Below are 17,489 nucleotides of genomic sequence, written 5' to 3'. Positions count from 1 at the left end.
TGATGATCACTAGAGGGCTCTGTCTCCTACTTCCTACAATGGGCGTGTTCCTCTGCCCAAGCGTTGTCGATGCATGCCATATCTTACAATGTCTGGATAGGTATTTTATGTATCAGCTAAACACATCATGTGTTATAGCAAACTGGTGCCCGACTGCACAGTTGATTACATGGCACTCGGCCATCGGAGGATGCATGCCACGTCTGAGCAGGTGAAGACGACCAGAATTACTGTGAGGCTTTAGCTCTTTCTGCATAGTCTGAAAGGCCTGTCCTCTCTCCTCATTCATTTCACTGATCTGAAAGAACCGACCAGAGGGGTACACTACAAAGCTGGATCAATGAGTTAGCCAGCTAACCTTGATAAACAACCAGAAATAACTTTATTTTCTGGTTCATTTAAGAAATCTGAACTTGGATATGTGTTATTGGTTGTCGAATCAATGAAACCATGCCAATTGCAAGTTTTATTTTAAAATTAAAATAATTTTCCAGAAGATTTAGGCAAATTAGCTAGCTGGCTAACTCATTGATGCTGCTTTATAGCATATCCCTCTGGTGAAAGGCTGCCTAACGATGGGCTTCCACCATTTTGTTCACACCTGTCAAGGCTTTTCCAATCAGTGTATCTGAGTAAACTGAGGTGGAACTTTTGCTTTCGTCTGTCCAATTGTCTTGCCAACCTTAAAAAAGGTCCCGTCTGGTTCAATGGGTATGAGTGTGGAGCTACCACCAACAACATCGTTGTGAGTTCAATTCCCACTGGTGCATGTTGAAAGGGCCATATTCCCATCAAGGGCTGCTCTGTGGAAAGAAAACTCTCTCTAAATATCTAATTAATCATTGAGCCATACTTCTCAAAAGCCCTGTTTATACCTGGTTCTAACCTTTGTCCCGATCTTGTCCACATTCTGACTGTGCCCACAGTTGTAGATGATTAAAAGATTGTGATCAGATCTTCCGACCACCTCCAGAGGTAGTCAGGGACCCATTGTGTCTGGATATCTTACAAGTGTAGACGGATCTGCACAGTGAAATCATCATTATATCGGCCTCTAAAATTATTGACAGGTGGCACCATTGACTTATGGCGTCAATGTGTTTGTTAAAATAGATAATTAAATATAATTTTGAAAGAATATCTGTCAAATAATGTGCATACAGGCAGAGACCAGGAAATCTGGTCACAATGCGGACACAGTAGACCAGGGGTGTCAAAGTCAAATGGACGGAGGGCCAAATAAAAAAATCAGCTACAAGACGAGGGCCGGACTGTTCGAATGTTCATTGAAAAATTTTTAAATGACGCATATAGTCTAGTGAACCTAATTGAACCTACTGAAAACCTAACAAATATATTACAATATGATCAGATAAATAAAGCAATATTTTCTTATGGCTCTGTCAGTAATCTTTAATTTTCAACAGACACAAAAGACAAATTTCCTTTATATAAATATCCCCATAACATGAACATTAAATGAAAGAAACCGGTATTCAAGGCACCATCAGTAGACTATATTTTCTATTTTAGCAAAAGTGGGCTAAATTTACTTCAAAGAAAAAACAATAATAGCAATTTTCTATCATCCACTCAACTGAAATATTTTTAAAATATAATTGGATTGAAATACAAAAAAATAAAGTGCAAAAATCTATTAATCAAAAACAACACTTTGTTTAAGGAGAAGTAACATGCAGTGAAAACAAATATTAAATTTTAACTTTTAAACTTGAACTGAGTAAAAACTCTAAATATGTGATTGCACAGTAATGTTCACTTGTTTGAGGTTGAGGGTGATACTTGGTGGTGTCCCATCTTTTCCACAAGTTCATCAATGTTCGGGGTAAGGCTCTGAGCTGAAGAAAACCTCAGAATTGAGTGGAGGTGTTCAGCAGTAAGTCGACTTCTGTGTGATGTTTTGTTCAGGTTCATCAAAGAAAACAGTTGTTCACACAGGTATGTGCTGCCAAACATAGACAACGTTTGAGCAGCCTGGATGCGCAGCTGGGGCATTGTGCCGGGGAGGAAACGGGCGAACTCCGCAGCACCCACTGCCGCATATTTTGCCCTCAGTGCATCATTGCATTGGAGGTCAATCAACTCCATTTGGAGGTTTGGTGGTGAGCTTTCCACGTCAACAGCAAATGGGTTACCGAGCAGTTCCAACCTGCTTTTTTGTGCTTCAAAGTCAGCAAATCGGCGTCGAAAGTCAGCGGCAAGCATACCTATTTTATCAGCCAACTGTGTGCTCGGGAACGCACTGGTAGAGAGCTTCTCTTTCATGGTCTGGCAGCTGGGAAAGTGGCTCAAATTTTCTTTCCGCATCTGCGTCTCCCACAGAGTCAGTTTGGTTTTAAATGCCTTCACTGTACTGTACATATCAGAGATGACACGATCCCGACCCTGCAGCTGCAAGTTTATTGCATTCAGATGACTCGTAATGTCACACAGAAAAGCCATTTCACACAGAAACATTTCGTCTCGGAGTTGTGTTGTGTCTTTCCCTTTGCTGTCCAAGAACAGACAAATCTCCTCACGAAGCTCGAAACATCTTTGAAGCACCTTTCCCTGGCTTAGCCATCGCACCTCTGTGTGATAAGGCAAATCACCATGCTCCGTTTCTAACTCCGTCAGAAATGCCTTGAACTGGCGGTGATTCAAACCTTTGGCTCTGATAAAGTTAACTGTGCGCGTGATGATGCTCATTACATGCTCCATTTTCAAGGCTTTACCGCACAACGCTTCCTGGTGTATGATACAATGATAAGCTGTCAGCTCACCTGTCGCGTTTTCCTCTTGCATCTTTTCCCGTATCTTCGCCACCAGTCCGCTCCTGTGTCCACACATCGCAGGTGCTCCGTCGGTTGTCAAACCCACGAGTTTTTCCCAAGGCAGCTCCATCTCATTTACACATCTTGACACCTCTTCATACAAATCATGCCCCGTAGTTGTGCCATGCATAGGACGTAAAGCCAAAAACTCCTCTGTCACGCTTAGGTTGGAGTCCACTCCGCGGATGAAAATTGACAACTGGGCAATGTCAGAAATGTCGGTGCTCTCATCCACAGCCAAGGAATATGCAATAAAATCTTTTCCCTTTTTCACAAGCTGCTCTTTTAGATTGATGGACAACTGGTCTACTCTCTCGGCAATGGTGTTTCTGCTCAGACTCACATTTAAAAAGAGTTGCCTTTTTTCTGGGCAAACTTCGTCACAAACTTTAATCATGCAGTTTTTGATGAAATCCCCCTCCGTAAATGGCCGGGCTGATTTAGCGATCTCTTCTGCCAAAATAAAACTGGCCTTGACAGTTGCGTCCGCGTGTGTGTCCGCGTGTTTCGTTTCATAATGTCGTCTCAGATTATACTCTTTCAGTACCGCCACACTTTCTCCACACAGAAGACACACAGGTTTTCCAGCTACCTTCGTGAACATATACTCCGACTCCCACCTTGTTTGAAACCCCCGGTTCTCAGTATCCACCTTCCGTTTTGCCATTTTTGATGGGTATCTGAAAGTTAATTTTACTGTGATGCTGACGACTGCTGTGCCAATAAATATTGAAATGAAGCAGCCTACTGCTCGGTGCGTCACCTTTGCATTGTGGGAAATGTAGTATTGGTGCGTGTAAAAGATCTGCGGGCTGCCGGCTTGCTGCGGGCCGGTTCTAATAATAAATCAAGATCATCCCAGGGGCCGTAAAAAACCTTCTTGCGGGCCGGATGTGGCCCGCGGGCCTTGACTCTGACATATGTGCAGTAGACGGATAAAAGACACATTTGTCTTTTATCAGAATGTGGATAAGTTCAGGACTAAGGACGCATGTTTGTACCTGGGACAGAGCGAGGCAATGGTATTTGAACAAATCCTTTCACCAGGAGCATTCTTTAAAAACCTGGAGGTGTATGCATTTCTCAAAGCAGGTTGGGAAATTCAGTTTTTACACCTTTGACTTTGAGCCAACATTTAATGACATTTCTAAATCACTGTGCTTATTTACATAAACATACATATTTTGAATCATTTACTTCCCTGAGCCTCTGTTGACACTTGAAATGCTCAGTCTGATCGTGTGAACATTATGAAGCAAAAAAAATATATATTTACATACATAGCCCTGATTGGCTGACAGGATGGTCTAGAACCCACCCCCTTAACCAGATGATTTTTTATAATAATGATGTGGGCCAAATGTTCCATCCCACCTTAATTAACAGGCTGAAATTTCAGGCATTTATTTCAAACAGGTCTTACACAAAAACGGTATTATCATAATTTTCACAATTTCACAGTGTTATTTTTACCTCATAGTGTGGAAATATCATTAAAAAATGTGCTTTTAACTGAACTGACCCCTTTAAGCCGTGGTTGCTGTGCGTGACATTGCACACCATCACGAAAAGGAAACTTCAGCAACCATATTAGGATGTGTAACTTTCTCTTGTACAAATTACTCTCATCAACATTCTTCAACACCCAGACACATGGGAATACCATATTATCACATGCACTTTAGTCATTGTGTAATTTGCATTTAACAGTGTGATGAATACATCATGGGTACATGCCATTCTGACTGAACAGCTACGTGCGTCAATTGAGCACAATATGAGTTTTGAACAGGAGAGAGAACATCCTGTCTAATTCACAGCGGTTGGGAGGTAGATGTAAATATAGGTTTATGACTGGTGGTGTTAACTTAATGACATGATTTCAACTATAAAGTTCACACCCAGCTCCTACTCAATGTAGCCACCCTATCATTACATATGGCCTAGAAGCCCAACAACAGCAGAGAGAACATTTACACACACTCACATATTCCATCACTATACCATTCCACCCATCTCTCCATTTAATAAGGACCTATGACATAATTAGGCAGACACATTATCGAACTTAGCATGGGTGTGTTGTATTGTATCATATTGTATAAGTAGTCTTGCACGAGCCTTGGCTTATGCTTGCCAGAATGGCTCATAGGAGCAGGAGTCTATCTGTTCTGCACCGTGAGGCAGGTTGATGATGTACAAGTACACCCCCTGGTCAGGACTCTAGTCTATCGCAGGGCCTTTACCACCAATCTCACTCTTTAAAGCTGCAATATGTAACGTTTTGGGCAACCTGACCACATTCACATAGAAATGTGAGTTATATTCTGTCATTCTCACTGAAAGGAAGTCTAAGAAGTGGTAGATATGTTCTGTGTGCATTATTTCTATGCTTCCATTCCTAAGTTTAGTTTTTGCATCTTTTACTTTCAGTTTTGTACACCAGCTTCAAACAGCTGAAAATACCAAATGTTGGGTTATTGAAAATATATTTTACAGCGGTTTAGATGTTACAATGATTCTCCCCAGTATTGCTTGTTTTGTTACATAAACTGAAATTAGGCAAACTAATAGAATTTTAGCAACCAGGAAATGGCTGAGCGATTTCTGCTTCTTGCAACTTTAATGCTGAGTGCCAGGGACACTCTAACCATAAGGCCACTAAGTTTGTCTGTATCACATGTAGGGATGCAAAATTCTGGTAACTTTCCCAAAATTGCCAAGTTTTCCAGATATCCTTGGTTGGAGGATTCCAGATTTCTGGCTCATTTCCTTCTGATTTCAGGAATCTTCCAAACAAAATTGATGGAAAACCTGGGAATTATAAATAGTTTGGCATTTTTGCAACCCTGGTGTCAGGGGCAACGTTGAAGTAATTCTATATTTTTTTTATCTCATGGAATTTTATTCCACTACTGCTAGAGATATATCATTGCCATTTATAGCTAATAGGTTGAAATGTTCATGAAGATCCTTTGGTGTATACACTGCCATTCAAAAGTTTGGGGTCACTTAGAAATGCCCTTGTTTTTGAAAGAAAAGCACATTTTCTGTCCATTAAAATAACATCAAATTGATCAGAAATACAGTGTAGACATTGTTAATGTTGTAAATGACTATTGTAGCTGGAAACGACAGATTTTTTAATGGAACATCTGCATAGGAGTACAGAGACCCATTATCAGCAACATTCACTCCTGTGTTCCAATGGCACGTTATGTTAGCCAATCCAAGTTTATCATTTTAAAAGGCTAATTGATCATTAGAAAAACAATTTTCAAATATGTTAGCACAGCTAAAAACTGTTGTTCTGATTAAAGAAGCAATAAAACTGGCCTTCTTTAGACTGGTTGAGTATCTGGAGCATCAGCATTTGTGAGGTTGATTCAGGCTCAAAATGGCCAGAAACAAAGAACTTTTGTTTTGAAACTCGTCAGTCTATTCTTGTTCTGAGAAATAAAAGCTATTCCATGCGAAAAATTGCCAAGAAACTGAAGATCCCGTACAACGCTGTGTAGTACTCCCTTCACAGAACATAACAAACTGGCCCTAACCAAAATAGAAAGAGGAGTGGGAGGCCCCGGTGCACAACTGAACAAGAGGACAAGTACATTAGAGTGTCTAGCTTGAGAAACAGACGCCTCTCAAGTCCTCAACTGGCAGCTTCATTAAAAATAGTACCCGCAAAACACAGGTCTCAACGTCAACAGTGAAGAGGCGACTCCGGGATGCTGGTCTTCTAGGCAGAGTTCCTCTGTCCAGTGTCTGTGTTCTTTTGCCCATCTTTCATTTTTATTGGCCAGTCTGAGATATGGCTTTTTCTTTGCAACTCTGCCTAAATATTGTAATCTAATTGGTGAAACTATTGACTCTTCTATAGCATGGCAAGGAACAGAAGCCTCTGGGTTTAATCAGGTCTTCAGGAAATTCATTTGGAATGATCGGTGATAAAATGTTTGATTTGGAACTGCAAGTCCACCTGATGCTTCTGTTCTCTTGTAGTGTTACATATTTAATCTGTGGTCTATTTCTCCCCCAAATGAACTTCTTTATGACAGAGTCAGGTTTAGACCAATATCCCATAAGGGGCAGTGGTAACATGGAACTCATAAAATTGATACGAGGGAGGACAGTGGTGGTTTGTAGGTGGTTTGTTTCTTCACTGGGACCATGGGTGGTAGTTGAATGCTTCTCATAGCTGAGTTAAGAGAGCTGATTTAGACCAATGGCTCTTGTAACCAGACCATGAGCTGAATGCTGTGAAAATAGATATTATTGGCTGGAGGGATTTCTGAGTGTTCAGTTTGTTTGATTTTGATATGTGAGCAAGCCAATTTTTGATGTATGTTTTGTACCATCAGTTCAAGAGAGAGAGAGCAAATAGCATGGGGAGGTGGGACAACCCTTTTTACTTTTACCCATTTTCTCTCCCCAATTGGTAGTTACAGTCTTGTCCCATCGCTGCAACTCGGGAGAGGCGGAGGTCGAGATCCATGCCTCCTCCGAAACACGACCCTGCCAAGCCGCACTGCTTCTTGACACACTGCTCGCTTAACCCGGAAGCCAGCCGGACCAATGTGTCAGAGAAAACACCATCCAACTGACGACAGAAATCAGATTGCAGGCGCCGAACTCTCCACTAACCTGGACAACGCTGGGCCAATTGTGCGCCGCCTCATGGGTCTGGGATCAAACCCGGGACTGTAGTGATGCCTCAAGCACTGTGATGCAGTGCCTTAGACTACTGCACCACTTGAGAGGCCTCTCCTTTGGTATTTTGGGTTACTTTATGAGGATCCCCATTAGCTGTTGCAAAAGCAGCAGCCACTCTTCCTAGGGCCACAGAAAACATAAAACCAGATTTTAATTAATTAGGATCCCCACTAGTCAACGACAATGGCGACAGCTAGTCTTACTGGTGTCCGACATATAATGAAAAATACATTACAGACAAAGGAGTTTACAATTTACATACATTTAAAAACATTAACATATAGTGTGTTTATCAGTTACACATACTGTACATGTCAGTACATACACAGATAAAGTAGGTCACATGGGAGAGAGGGGCTGTGCTGTGAGGTGTTGCTTTATTTGTGTTTTGAAACCAGGTTTGCTGTTCACTTATGCTATATAAGATGGAAGGGAGTTCCATGCACTCATACTGTATGTTTCCTTTAATTTGTTCTGGACCTGGGGACTGTGAAAAGACCCCTGGTGGCATGTCTGGTGAAGTAGTGTGTGTCAGTGCTGTGTGTAAGTTGACTATGCAAACAATTTGGAATTTTCCACATATAAATGTTTCTTATAAAAATAAGTGATGAGGTCAGTCTATCCTCAACTCTTAGCCAAGGGAGACTGGCATGCATAGTATTTATATTAGCCCTCTGGTGACAATGAAGAACAAGACGTGCCGCTCCGTTCTGGGCCAGCTGCAGCTTAACTAGGTCTTTCTTTGCAGCACTTGACCACATGGCTGAACAATAATCAAGATCGGACAAAACTAGAGCCTGCAGGACTTGCTTTTTGAAATGTCCTGTCAAAAAATCTGAGCATCTCTTCATTATGGACAGACCTCTCCCCATTTTAACAACCATTGAATCTATATGTTTTGACCATGACAGTTTACAATCTAATGTAACACCAAGTAATTTAGTCTCCTCAACTAGTTGAACAGCCACACCATTCATTACCAGATTCAGCTGAGGTCTAGAGCTTATATTATTTGATACTAATAGAATTGCTTAGAGAAAGAGATTTTGTGCTCTCCAATCTCATAAAACATTTTAGAAAAAGACCCATTGCTGTTATCCTCACAAGGGCAGGCTACTGAAAACATGGGTGCCGAATATTTTGACCCCTATATTTGTTTGTTGATTTTTTTTTAAAGAATACTTGTTAAACAAAATCTCTTTCTCTGAGCAATTGTATTAGTATCAAATAATATAATTTCCCAATTTGTATGGAGCAAACAATATAGCTCAGTAGTTGTATTATTTATTTTATACAGTCTTTTTTGCTCATTTTTATCAAAGGTGCCAACAATTCTGGATATGAAGATTCCCGGAAGCAGGACAGAATAACCAGGAAATGGGTGTGTTGTATCACACCCATTGTGAAATTATATACACAGCAAAGTGGAAGGATTTGTACCACCATAATATACAGTACCAGTCAAAAGTTTGTACACATCTACTCATTCAAGGGATTTAATTTATTGAGACTACTTTCTACATTGTAGAATAATAGTGAAGACAGGGCCATATTCCCATCAAATCAAATCAAACTTTGTTCGTCACATGCGCTGAATACAACTAGTGTAGACTTACCGTGAAATGCTTAGTTACAAGACCTTAACCAAAAGTGCAGTTCAAGAAGAGTTAAGAAAACATTTACTATAAACTAAAGTAAGTAGCAGCGGTGTACAAAACAAAGGGGGTCAATGTAAATAGTCTAGGTGGACATTTAATGAATTGTTCAGCAGTCTTATGGCTTGGGGGTAGAAGCTGTTAAGGAGCCTTTTTGTCCTAGACTTGACGCTCCGGTACCACTTGCCGTATGGTAGCAGAGCAAACAGTCTATGACTTGGGTGACTGGAGTCTCTGACAGTTTTATGGGCTTTCCTCTGACACCGCCAATTATATAGGTCCTGGATGGCAGGAAGCTTGGGCTCAGTGATGTCCTGGGCCGTACGCACTACCCTCTGTAGCACCTTACGGTCAGATGCCGAGCAGTTGCCATACCAGGCGGTGATGCAACCGGTCAGGATGCTCTCGATGGTGCAGCTGTATAACTTTTTAAGAATCTGGGGACCCATGGCAAATCTTTTCAGTCTCCTGAGGGGGAAAAGGTTTTGTCGTGCCCTCTTCACAACTGTCTTGGTGTGTTTGGACCATGATAGCTCGTTGGTGATGTGGACACTAAGGAACTTGAAACTCTCAACCCGCTCCACTACAGCGCCGTCGATGTTAATGGGGGCCCGTTCGGCCCGCCTTTTCCTGTAGTCCACGATCAGCTCTTTTGTCTTGCTCACAATGAGGGAGAGGTTGTTGTCCTGGCACCACACTGCCAGTTCTCAGACCTCCTCCCTATAGGCTGTCTCATTGTTGTCAGTGATCATTCCTACCACTGTTGTTTCGTCAGAAAACTTAATGATGGTGTTGGAGTTGTGTTTGGCTACTCAGTCGTGGGTGAACAGGGAGTACAGGAGGGGACTAAGTACAGACCCCTGAGGGGCCCCAGTGTTGAGGATCAGCGGGGCAGACGTGTTGTTGCCTACCCTTACCACCTGGGGGCGGCCCGACAGGGAGTACAGGATCCAGTTGCGGAGGAAGGTGTTTGGTCCCAGGTTCCTTAGCTTAGTGATGAGCTTCGTGGACACTATGGTGTTTAATGCTGAGCTGTAGTCAATGAACAGCATTCAAGGGCTGCTCTGTGGAAAGAAACCTCCCTCTAAATATCTAATTCAATCATTGAGCCATACTTCTCAAAAGCCCTGTTTATACCTGTTTCTAACCTTTGTCCTGATCCTGTCCACATTCTGACAGTACCCACAGTTGTTGATGATTAAAAGATTGCGATTAGATCTTCCGGCCACCTCCAGAAGTAGTCAGGGACCATGACGTATTGTGACCAGGAAATCTTGTCACAATGCGAACACAATAGATGGATAAAAGACATTTGTCTTTTATCACAATGTGGGTAAGATCAGGACTAAGGACGCATGTTTGTACCTGGGACAGAGCGAGGCAATGGTATTTGAACAAACCCTTTCACCAGGAGCATTCTTTAAAAACCTGGAGGTGTATGCATTTCTCAAAGCAGGTTGGGGAATTCCACTTTTACACCTTTGACTCTGAGCCAACATGTCATTTTATTTCACCTTTATTTAACCAGGTAGGCAAGTTGAGAACAAGTTCTCATTTACAACTGCGACCTGGCCAAGATAAAGCAAAGCAGTTCGACACATACAACAACACAGAGTTACACATGGAATAAACAAACATACAGTCAATAATACAGTAGAAAAATAAGTCTATATACAATGTGAGCAAATGAGGTGAGGTAAGGGAGGTAAAGGCAATAAATAGGTCATGGTGGCGAAGGAAATACAATATAGCAATTAAACACTGGAATGGTAGATTTAACAGTAGATGAGTGTGCAAAGTAGAAATACTGGGGTGCAAAGGAGCAAAATAAATAAATAAAGTAGGGGAAGAGGTAGTTGTTTGGGCTATTTATAGATGGGCTATGTACAGGTGCAGTGATCTGTGCACCTGTAGTGCATAGTGATCTCTAGTGCTTAAAGGTAGTGAGGGAGATAAGTGTTTCCAGTTTCAAAGATTTTTGTAGTTCGTTCCAGTCAATGGCAGCAGAGTACTGGAAGAAGAGGTGGCCAAAGGAGGAATTGGCTTTGGGGGTGACAAGTGAGATATACCTGCTGGAATACGTGCTATGGGTGGATGCTGCTATGGTGACGAGCAAGAGATAAGGCGGGACTTTACCTAGCAGGGTCTTGTAGATGACCTGGAGCCAGTGGGTTTGGCGACGAGTATGAAGCAAGGGCCAGCCAACGAGAGCGTACAGGTCGCAGTGGTGGGTAGTATATGGTGCTTTGGTGACAAAACGGATGGCACTGTGATAGACTGCATCCAATTTGTTGAGTAGGGTGTTGGAGGCTGTTTTGTAAATGACATCGCCGAAGTCGAGGATCGGTAAGATGGTCAGTTTTACGAGGGTATGTTTGGCAGCATGGGTGAAGGATGCTTTGTTGCGAAATAGGAAGCCAATTCTAGAGTTAACTTTGGATTGGAGATGTTTTATGTGAGTCTGTAATGAGAGTTTACAGTCTAACCAGACACCTAGGTATTTGTAGTTGTCCACATATTCTAAGTCAGAACCGTCCAGAGTAGTGATGCTGGACGGGCGGGCAGGTGCAGGCAGCGATCGGTTGAAGAGCATGCATTTAGTTTTACTTGTATTTAAGAGTAGTGTTGGAGCCCACGGAAGGAGAGTTGTAATGGCATTGAAGCTCGTCTGGAGGGTTGTTAACACAGTTTCCAGAGAAGGGCCAGAATTATACAGAATGGTGTCGTCTGCGTAGAGGTGGATCAGAGACTCACCAGCAGCAAGAGCGACCTCATTGATGTATACAGAGAAAGGAGCCGGCCCAAGAATTGAACCCTGTGGCACCCCCATAGAGCCTGCCAGAGGCCCGGACAACAGGCCCTCAGATTTGACACACTGAACTCTGTCGGAGAAGTAGTTGGTGAACCAGGCGAGGCAATCATTTGAGAAACCAAGGCTGTTGAGTCTGCCGATGAGGATGTGGTGATTGACAGAGTCGAAAGCCTTGGCCAGGTCAATGAATACAGCTGCACAGTATTGTTTCTTATCGATGACGGTTAAGATATCGTTTAGGACCTTGAGCGTGGCTGAGGTGCACCCATGACCAGCTCTGAAACCAGATTGCATAGCGGAGAAGGTATGGGGGGATTCGAAATGGTCGGTGATCTGTTTGTTAACTTGGCTTTCGAAGACCTTAGAAAGGCAGGGTAGGACAGATATAGGTCTGTAGCAGTTTGGGTCAAGAGTGTCCCCCCCTTTGAAGAGGGGGATGACCGCAGCTGCTTTCCAATCTTTGGGAATCTCAGACGACACAAAAGAGAGGTTGAAAAGGCTAGTAATAGGGGTTGCAACAATTTCGGCAGATAATTTTAGAAAGAAAGGGTCCAAATTGTCTAGCCCGGCTGATTTGTGGGGGTCCAGATTTTGCAGCTCTTTCAGAACATCAGCTGACTGGATTTGGGAGAAGGAGAAATGGGGAAGGCTTGAAATTCTCAATTATAGTGGATTTTATCGGTGGTGACAGAGTTTCCTATCCTCTGTGCAGTGGGCAGCTGGGACTAATGACATGTGTTTAAAGTCCCCATGCAGTCTTTGTCATGTTGTTTTTAAGTAATCACTGTATGTCTAATAAATCACTGTGTGTGTTTATTTAGTGAAAATAACTATTTAATTTCCCTGAATCACCTTTCACACTTGAAATGCTCAGTCTGATCGTGTGGGCATCAGGAAACAAATACACAATATATTTACATACATAGCCCTGATTGGCTGATAGGATGGTCTAGAACCCACCCCTTTAACCAGATGAAGTCATTGGTCTATTATAATCATGATATGGGCCAAAAGTTAGATCTCACCTGGACAGGTTGAAATTCCAGGCATTGTTTCCAAACAGCTCTCACACAAAAATGGCATTATCATAATTTTCACAATTTCAGAGTGTTATTTTTTACCTTTACCTAGTGTGGAAATATCATACAAAAACATGAAAATATGTTTTTACTGAACTGCCCCTTTTAAGGCGTGGTTGTGGCTGTGATTGACATTGCACACCATCACAAAAGGAAACATCAGGGACCATATTAGGATGTGTTACCTTCTTCTTGTACAACTTAATTCAACACCCTGATACACGGAAATACCATATTATCACATGCACTTTAGACATTGTATAGTTTGCACTCAACAGTGTGATGAACACATCATGTGTACATGCCATTCTGACTGAACAGCTACGTGCGTCATTTGAGCACAATGTGAGTTTTGAACAGGAGAGAACATCCTGTCTAATTCACAGGGGTTGGGAGGTAGATGTAAATATAGGGTTATGACCGGTGTTGTTATCTTAATTATATGATTTAAACTATAAACTTCGTACCCAGCTCCTAGTCAATGTAGCCACCCTATCATTACATATGGCCTAGAAGCCCAACAACAGCAGAGAGAACATTTACACACACTCACACATTCCATCACTATACCATTCCACCCATCTCTCCATTTAATAAGGACCTATGACATAATTAGGCAGACACATTATCGTACTTAGAATGGGTGTGTTGTATTGTATCACATTGTATAAGTAGTCTTGCACGAGCCTTGATTTATGCAAGCCAAAATGGCTTGTAGGAGCAGGAGTCTCTTCTGTAGCGTGAGGCAGGTTGATGTACAAGTACACCCCCTGGACAGGACTCTGGTCTATCACAGGGCCTTACCATCAATCTATCCTTTTAAAACTGCAATATGTAACTTTTTGAGAACCCGACCAAATTCACATAGAAAGGCTAAGAAGCGTTAGATCTGTTCTATGTGCGTTATTTCTATGCTTCCCTTAAGTTTTGTTTTTGCATCTTTAACTTCAAACCAGCTGAAAATACAATAGTTTTGGTTATTGAAAAGATGTTTCACGGTGGTTTAGATGGAACAAATTAGGCAAACTATTACTTATTTAGCAGACAGGAAATGGTGGATCGAGCAGAGAAACATCTGGTCCCATACATTCTTTGGTTTGACTCGGCCAGGGATCAATCTCCCACAAGTTCCATGAGTTGGTCTCTATCACATGTAGGGTTGCAATATTCTGGTTACTTTCCAAAAATTACCAGGTTTTCCAGAAATCTTGTTTGGAGGATTCCAGATTTCTGGCCCATTTCCTTCTGACTTTTGTCAAACCTGGGAATTTTGGAAAAGTTCAAAACATTTGGCAACCCTGGTGTCAGGGACAATGTTTATATAATTATAGAATTTCATTCCATTACTGCTAGAGATATATCATTGCCTTTCAGAGCTAATAGGTTGAAATGCTACATGTAGCTTCTTTAAGGACGATCTCCTCAGGGACTCCTGATACAGGGCAGTTTCTCAGCTCTGTGGATGTAGAGAAGGGGCTGCACAAACCCAAAGACCACTATGATAGAGAAACAAATGGACATACCAAATGTACACTCCACTTGTTTTATAAAACGATAAATGATCAACTGAAGAACCAGTGGGAGGTACGTGACAACCATAGACACCATGATCATTGAAATGGTCCTGAAGGCCCTCAGTTTCATGTTGTTCATCCCTTCATCTTCCAGGACATTATCAGGGCCCTGAGAACAGCCAGGCAGCAGAACAACATCACAGAACACATAACCAGGGTGAATCCCAAAGTGAAGTCATTCATTATACATTTTGATTCACCAAGCATGTAAGCAAAGCAACCCCCCCCCCCCCGCTCCGCCACTATCAACCACAGGACGTAGGCATTGGTGGGAAGGCTCAGGATGAGGTTAATTGAGTCGCCAGCAGTGTATAAGTGTATAGTAGATACTGGACATAAAGTAGGGGTTTGGTGAAGAGGAGAGTAGAATTGTCGTCTACGGAATTGTTCATCTTTTCACAATTGTTGGGGTCTGTGAATATACGGGACAAAAATGGCCTCAGAGTGATATTGTAACAATTATAAACATCAACAGGTTACAGCTTACTATACGGCAACTTGAATCCTAAAGAAATAGAAGAGTAAATGCTGAAATATGTCTATGTTAATTGCAGACTACAATAAAGAACAGTCAACTATACTGTATGCAACACAATGACAGACCACTCAATGATATTAGAAAATGTCCAGCTTAATTTAAACTTCTAACCTGAGTAGTTGGAGAGGTCTTCCCTCTGATAAGGTTGTAATGGCAGTGGAGAGTGTCTGAAGTTTGCATGAATACAGTAGGTAAAGTCTGTCTGAATTATGCATATTAGTAGGTAAAGTTAGCGGTCAGTGTTCCTTCCTTGGTCATACGTGGGCTCTATCCCTAAATGGCACACCCTATTCCCTATGTAGTACAGTACTGTGGACCAAGGCCCATAGGTTAATGCACTATATTGGGAATAGGGTGCCATTTGGGAAGGAACATTGTTGAACACTGTTGAAACACAATTCAGCAGGAGGAAGGAGCATTTCACATACCCGGGTTTGACATGTCAGGTCTGAGATTCACATCTTGAAGATAATATATATGATCCATGTATACCAGTGGAGGCTGCTGAGGGGAGGACGGCTTTAATAATGGCTGGAATGGAGACAATGGAATGGTATCAACCACATGGAAACCACGTGTTAGATGTGTTTGATACCATTCCCTTGACTCCAATGACTCCACTCCATTCCATTGACTCCATATACATACATATACTACCGTTCAAAAGTTTGGGGTCACTTAGAAATGTCCTTGTTTTTGAAAGAAAAGCACATTTTTTTGTCCATATGTAGATATTCCATTAAAAATCAGCCGTTTCCAGCTACAGTAGTCGTTTACAACATTAACAATGTCTACACTGTATTTCTGATCAATATGATGTTCTTTTAATGGATTTAAAAAGAAATCGTTCTTTCAAAAACAAGGGCATTTCTAAGTGACCCCAAACTTTTGAACGGTAGTGTATCACTACCATTACCAGTCATTTTTTACCACTATTTTACCACTATACATTACCAGTCAAAAGTTTGGACTCACCGACTCATTCAAGGGTTTTCTTAATTTTTTAAATTGTAAAATAACAGTGAAGACGTCAAAACTATGAAATAACACATATGGAATCATGTATTAACCAAAAAAGTGTTAAACAAATCAAAATAGCCTTATATTTTATATTTAAGAGTAGCCACCCTTTGCCTTGATGACAGCTTTGTACACTCTTGGCATCCTCTCAACCAGCTTCATGGAATGCATTTAAATTAACAGGTGTGCCTTGTTAAACGTTAATTTGTGGAATTGATTTCCTTCTTAATGCATTTGAGCCAATCAGTTGTGTTGTGACAAGGTAGGGTTGGTATACAAAGGCTGGCTACATTGAAGAATCAAAAAAAAAATGTGTTTAACACTTTTTTGGGTTACTACATGATTTCATACGTGTTACTTCATAGTTTTGTACGAAACATTAAGAACACCTTGAGTTGCCCTCAGAACAGCATCAATTCATCGGGGTATGGACTCTACAAGGTGTCTAAAGTATTCCACAGGGATGCTGGCCCATGTTGATTCCAATGCTTCCCAGTTGTGTCAAGTTGGCAGGATGTCCTTTGGGTGGTGGCCCACTCTTGACACACATGGGAAACTGTTGAGCGTGAAAAACCCAGCAGCGTTACATTTCTCGACAAACTCGAACCGGTGCGCCTGGCACCTACTACCATACCCTGTTCGAAGGCACTTGAATCTTTGGTCATGCCCATTCACCCGCTGAATGGCACACATGCACAATCAATGTCTCAGTTTGAATGAGGTAACCAGTTCTGAGGAATTCTTATTTTCTCTAACGCTCCTCCTTTGATGAGGTTTGTATCAGGCATCTTCCTTCACCTTCTGTGACCCATATCAAATGTGTGCCGCTCGCTCTCTCCACCCCTCTCTTTTCCTGGTCGTAGGATCTCTCTGAAAGCCTGTTTGGTAAATAAGTTAACACAGACTGCAGCTGATAGCGGGAGGGCGGGCGGGGGGAGAGGGATGGCGGGAGGAGGGGGTGATATCCAGATGTGAATTCCTGTCACGCATACATCCTGGAATTAACTAAAAGCAGCAAAGGATTGAAAAATAAAATAAAAACTGTCTGTCTGTTTACATGCATGACTTACATAGTTCCTTGTCCTCTCGTCAAAGCCTGTTTTACTGCATGGTAGTGGAGGTGAGGTGGACACTCCCAACGGCAACATACTTAGCCCAACGGCAACATGCTCAGCTAGGTAGCGTGCTGACAACTCCCCAGCCCACAGGAGTCCTCTTTCTGCCAGCTAAACCTGCATTACTGTGTTACAGATACTGTGTTACG

Source organism: Oncorhynchus mykiss, chromosome 10 (genome assembly GCF_057628025.1).
Source record: "Oncorhynchus mykiss isolate SJ-2025 chromosome 10, ASM5762802v1, whole genome shotgun sequence".
In the NCBI taxonomy this organism is placed as follows: Eukaryota; Metazoa; Chordata; class Actinopteri; order Salmoniformes; family Salmonidae; genus Oncorhynchus; species Oncorhynchus mykiss.
The sequence above is the reverse complement of the archived record's forward strand: the minus strand, read 5'-3'. Positions refer to the sequence as shown.